We start from the raw sequence: 6,620 nt of genomic DNA on the forward strand, positions 1-6,620 counted from the left end.
TTCTAATCTTTGACGATTAAATTATTTCATATAATATTTTCAAATAAATATTTAAACAGTTTTAATTAATTAAAATATAAACTATGAAAGTAAATCTACGTAGATTAGATCAATAAAAGTGGACATAGTAGTAATCCTTATCAATATTAACAAGAATAACTTTTTTAATCTTCTAATCAATTTTATACAGTCAGAGTTAGTTTTGATCTAGGCAAACCTTGCTAAAAAGGTACCGTATTATTTTAAAGGCTTTTTCTATGAATGGAATGATCTGTTCGAAGCACGAACTCATGTAGACCAAACCCATTACCGATACGATTTTTAATCGTGCGGGAAAACCACTGACGATGCTTATGGTACTTAAAATATACACAATTCAAATATGGAATTGAAATATATGAAAAAACAAATCCTCCTTATTAATATTAAAATAATGTACATACTGATTTCACAGTTAATTCCTATAAATCCAGGTGGACATATACAGGTGTAACTGTTCATCCCGTCAACACAGGTGCCAATATTCAGACACGGGTTAGGATGACAGTCGTTAATATCTGTATAATAAGGAAAAATATAATTGTAATTCTACTGATGAAGACACAATAGATGTTTTACATACACAATGCAGAATTGTGACAGAATCAACATTTTATTTCATTTTTTTTTCATGACAAAACGTGGTTAGGGAAAGTCAAAGAGAATACTACAACAATGGAATAAACTGTCCCATTTACAAAGAAACACAAAATGATTATAGAAAAAAACTTGAGAAGATAAGTGTGTGATATGACCATTATTCATCTTATAAAAATAACATCAATAATATAACTATTAACAGTAAAATATGATTACGGTAATCATATTTAAAACAAAATTTATATTTTAAGTGAAACGATAAAATAACAATAATGATATAATGATAATGGTAATAATTTTATGATTACAATTAATAATGAAAATAATAATTGTAACAGTTACTATATGCTATAGTATACCAAAGTAGTAGATAATAACAAGGACAATAATAATAACTAGTGATAATAATAATAATAATAATAATAATATTAATAATAATAATAATAATAATATTAATAATAATAATAATAATATTAATAATAATAATAATATTAATAATAATAATAATGACAATAACAATAACAATAATAATAATAATAATAATAATAATAATAATAATAATAATTATAATAATAATAATATGCCGTAAGTCAGACTTAAGGGGAATATCTTTTGTGTTATTTTCTTCATAACGTCATGTTATTTTCCCCTTATAGTCGTTTCTCTAATTTCTCCATTGTAAGTTCCCCTTAAAATAAGGTAGGTTTTAGTAACATCATCATCATCATCATCATCATCATCATCATCATCATCATCATCATCATCATCATCATCATCATCATCATCATTATCATAATAATAATAATAATGATAATAATAATAATAGAATATACAATACACAAATCCAACTGTTTGTTTTATATTAATGCATTCATTAATTGATTGCTAATATCATATCTTACAAATTAAACTAATTAATAATTATTGTTCATATAGATGTTATACACGCTGTTATACCTTCAGTAAAAGAGATATTGAAACCAGTCAGTGTGATGGTCCTGTCAGTCGCAAAGTAAAACCACACACTGTCTCCGTTAATGGTAAAATGAAACGGCGTGTCGAGGACACCCATAAGGTACACAAGATCGGGTGAATCAAAGTCAACACTATAACCAGGACCGTACGTCAATACATCTTTAAGGCTCTGCAAAACACATAAAATCTATTGTGATGTTGGTAGTATATGAGTAAGATACTTACCTGGCAATAGTGGCACCAGTGGGGGGAGGGAGACATTTGTTACAGAAACAAGGTAGGCGTAGGTATTAAAATTGTGATTACTAAATATGATGTTAAAGCCCATTTCCAGCAAAAATTTCAATAATTAAGCAAAATCTGGTTTTTATATATGTTTATAAATATACAGGTAATTCATGTACGCTGCCGGCATCTTGACGATTAGTGCCAACAAATTTTCACAAAAATTTGATGCAATAATGACTAAATGATTGTTTATTTTCAGCAAATATTTCAGCCGCTCCAGATTTCTTTCCTATTTTTCTTTCTTCCTTTGCTTCTTCCATTTTTTTTGTTAAATTTATTTTAATATCTAATACACATTTACGCATAATATTTATATTGATATAGAAATAAGTATATCATTTCCATACATATTTACATATTTTAACTGGACTTTGGAACTAGGCTTGGGCATACATTGTTTCTGTATTAAAAATAATTCAATCATATTGCTTTATTTAAATAATATCAAGTATTATTAATCTTTAACGATTACATTGTTTCGTATATTTTCAAATAAATATTTAAACAGTTTTTAATGAAATATAAATTATGAACGTTTATTTACGTAGATTAGGTCAATAAAAATGGACATAGTAGCAATCCTTCCGGTATCTATTCATTAACAAGAATAACTTTTTCAATCTTCTAATCAATTTTATGTAGCCGACCCTAGGCAAACCATAGAAAAATGGTATACTTTTCTCTATCAAAATCCTTTTTCTATGAATGGAATGACCTGTTCGATGCACAAATTCCTGTATACCAAACCCAGTGCCGTTACGATTTTAATCGTGCGGGAAATCCACTCAGATGCACTTACATAGAAGGCTTGTGAAAGACACCAACATACAAGGGTCATGGTGTACGGTAAGAATGGCCCCGGAAAAAATGGCCCCGGAAAAAATGGCCCTGGAAAAAATGGCCCCGGAAAAAATGGCCCCGGTAAAAATGGCCCCATATGACATGTAGGTAAAAATGGCCCCAATATTCAAATTCTGTATTAAAACTGATTTTCTTGAGTCAATATATGCATTTTTGTATCTTAAATAATTTAGTTTTTAAAAGGAATCTAACATCAAACAAATTGCCATTTACATTTTACATTTTGCAAGAATTAATATTCAATGATAAAATATTCAAAGATAAATAAAAAGCCATGAATTACACTTTTTTTCCATTTAAATGTTAAAAAATAGCAACAACAAAATCAATAAATCAACATAAATCATGCATTTATTAATACTAAAATAAATTACTTGTGGCCGATTTCACGGTAGAGGAATCACAATTTTCCAGAAATTCAATCTGTGTATTGTTAAACCCCACACACAGTGGGTTAGTATGAACATAAAATTATTATTATTTTATTTTTAAGAAAAAGAGAGTTCTACAATCATAATTATATGGTTTAGATGGGGTTTGCAGTGTGTTTAGAGGTTTGTCTTGTATTTGCAAGTATTTTTTCATAACAATCTAAATTTAAACCCAAAAAAAAAATAGTTATGAATGTATTTAATTTTCTTATTGATATACCAAGTCAGTCAATCACAATTGAATTGTTTGATTTTCTACAGTGTCTTTTGGGAGGTTTGTGGGATTTACCATCTTAATCCTACTATAATCACCCTACCCTCACAAGCCATTTTAATTCTTAGCATAATTGCCATACATAACTATATATAATTCTAACCCAGTAGTAGGCACTTGGATTTAGTTAGTGATGAGTAAAAACCAAGTATGCAACTAAATTAGTTGCTTAAATAAATGTATTCCTAATTATTCAGTTTTTTACTAAAAGCAATACTTCTTTGAATAAACTCTAAGCAGACAATTTATTGCTAAGTTTGCGAGAAAGTAAGCCCTCCCTTTTCCCATACATGAACTTGTGATTCAAACACACAATTGATCCACATGCTACTGTTTATTTGCATTGTTTATAACATGTAAAGTTAATTCATTTGATATTTAACAAAAGTGAAGTTTGTGGTTATCTATGAATTGCATATTTTGGTAGTTGAAGTACTGTATACTGTATGTAATTCCTTTACTTTGTTAGTGAAATAACGTTTTTTAAACTTTTATTTCTACTAACCAAAAATGTTATTCAATGGCCATTGTTTTTCGATTATTTGCATCTGCTTTAATTGTTAAAAAACAAATGCTTTTAAAGAAATTTTAAAAAAATCACATATTGATCTCAGTTCAAAGGAAAAAATAAAACTTATTTCTAAATTTACAATTTTCACCTATAAACCTCTTAATTTCACAAAACAGTGGGTTCTTTTCCAAACAAATACATCCTGCCTAATATTGTGTGTTTAGATTAGATCTTTTGATTTAACTTTGGAAATTGAGATCATTTTAGATACTATTTCTGTATAAACTAATTTTTTTTTTTTTCATATTACTGTAAACCTAATGGATTTTGATAAATTTACTCTGCACTACGGAATTTCCAATAAAAAAAAGAAAATTAATTAAAAAGACCATAGATTAAAAATAAGTAAGGCGTAACATATTTTTAATCTATGTTAAAGCATAACTATTTTTACATAATGAAATTTAGTAAATCAAATTATTATTTGTGGCTTTTATTTATTAAATCAATTAAGAACATAATCTCAAAACAAAATTTAATGACAAGAAAGATCGACGTTTCGTTCCATCATGGAACCATTCTCAAGATCAAGTAAATTGAAAAAACTAAAAACAAAAATACCAAGCAGTGACAGGAAGTAAGTAATTAATTTACATATCAATAGGGTGTGTGGAGCCACAGTGGAGCTAAGCAATAATTAGCCCTTCTTAGCAGATTAACTAGATAAACAGATCTTTTAAATGTTGTCCTATGTTACCTTTACTGTGCATAATCATTTCTTATTTAAAATAGAATTATTTAATCAATCAGTAACTTGTGTTTTTTTTTAAAATGAAATTAATGATTTTCTTTAAAAAGATGCTACCCAATGGTAGACTTTTTTATACCTTGTTTGACGAACTCGCTGACTATTGTACATTTTACTGTACTGTATATATGTATTCCTACTAAAAAGTTTCTAATACTAATTTAACAGCATCTTTTTAACGCATGCAATGTTACTATTTTTTAAAAGTTGCTTTGTAAGTTACAATACTGTAACAAAAACTAATTTATTTTAGTTCTCAAATATGCATATTCTTTATGTTGATTTATTAATTAAATTTTTGCTACAGGGTATTTTACAGCATTTATTTATTATTATTATTTTTTTCTTGAATTTTATAATTGAGGGCCATTTTTTATTTCTTGATTCAATTCTTGATTATACAGTATTTAAATATTTAAAGATTAAAAAAAATATATCATTTCTATTACCGAATTTTTCATTGGGGCCATTTTTACCTACCTGTCATATGGGGCCATTTTTACCGGGACCATTTTTTCCGGGGCCATTTTTTCCGTGGCCATTTTTTCTGGGGCCATTTTTTCTGGGGCCATTTTTTCCGGGGCCATTCTTACCTACATTCAAGGGTCATACATGCCAACACTACCGTTTTGGCCTGGAGACTGATTTGGTGACCTGACACCCGGCCAATTTTTTTCTCACGTTTTCTCATATGCTCTGCAAGTTTACAAAGAAAACTGCAGGGCTGCCCCCACCCTCTGTTGGGGTGAAAATTCACAATTCCTCGGTGGATGAAAAAATATATGTAAATAGGCATAATCCTTTAAACCCTTAAATTGTCAAACTTTTCGGGGCCTCACTGGACCACTTTCGCAATATTTTGAGTGAAGCCCGACCACGCAAACTTTGCTCTCACTGGAGAAATCTGCCCCAACCGGGGAGCTCGGACACCCCGTTGGACAATTCTAGGCGCCACCACTACTCCCGAACCCTTCCCCCCTCTCACAGGCCAAATTCTCCCATTATCCCATTTTTTTACTATCAAAATGTTGGAATGTATGAATAGACAAAGAATTATTTGTTCTGGGGTGCCAACAGAATTATGTATTGACTTTGAGGAAAAAAGGTTGAGTATAAACAGGAGGAAGAAGCCATTGAAAGTGTAACCAATCATGTGACTGTAAATGCAATGAGTGTAATGATTGATGAAAAGTTAAACTGAAGTCAAATGCAAAATACATATATTATATATTCAATGGTACACCAAAACAGTTCAGTATTAATATGTCACTATTCTTTGCAACTTATTATTCAATCCAGGATTTTCCCTGACCTTCGCACAGACAGGTGGTCCTAGCAGTGGTGGATCCATAAATTTCGAAATTGAGGGTGCCCAGAGAGAGGTACCTTCACAGATCGCTTATTTATTACCATACTTACCTCAGTATCAAATTCATGCACTGTAAATGTTATCGCACGTGCGCCATAGATACGGACCAGGTAGACACAGTTTGCTCTATTTGAATATTGACTGGGAAAATTTGGTGATGTTAAGTAATCAGGTGAACTGTAGTATCTTCCGCCACAATTTGAAGCTTATAATGTATAAACGAAAAATAATTAATTTACACATTAAACATGTGTGTGTGTTTTTTTGTTTTTGTTTTTTTGTTTTTTGTTTTTTTTTAAAGTTAGATATTAACGTGGGTTCTATTCCTGTCATAGTAATATTATCAGATTCAGGCTTACTACTATGGGTTTTTTTTTATACTAAACAAGTTAAGCATTATAAATATATATATATATATATATATATATATATGTATATATATATGTATATATACATATATATAT

The 6,620-nt window shown here is 29.2% G+C and overlaps 1 long non-coding RNA gene across 1 annotated transcript; it reads right to left on the bottom strand.

The window, feature by feature from the left end:
* Positions 1-444: 444 nt before the first annotated feature.
* LOC117123273 lies at positions 445-6,355 on the bottom strand. Its single transcript, XR_004447833.1, has 3 exons — positions 6,207-6,355; positions 1,597-1,783; positions 445-557 (listed from the first exon to the last, which is right to left on the bottom strand). It is a non-coding gene; the product is annotated as an uncharacterized LOC117123273 (long non-coding RNA).
* Between the last annotated feature and the right edge of the window lie 265 nt (positions 6,356-6,620).

This window comes from Anneissia japonica, unplaced genomic scaffold (assembly GCF_011630105.1).
Source record: "Anneissia japonica isolate Jap-2015-1 unplaced genomic scaffold, ASM1163010v1 scaffold1949_len687591_cov173, whole genome shotgun sequence".
Lineage (NCBI taxonomy): Eukaryota > Metazoa > Echinodermata > Crinoidea > Comatulida > Comatulidae > Anneissia > Anneissia japonica.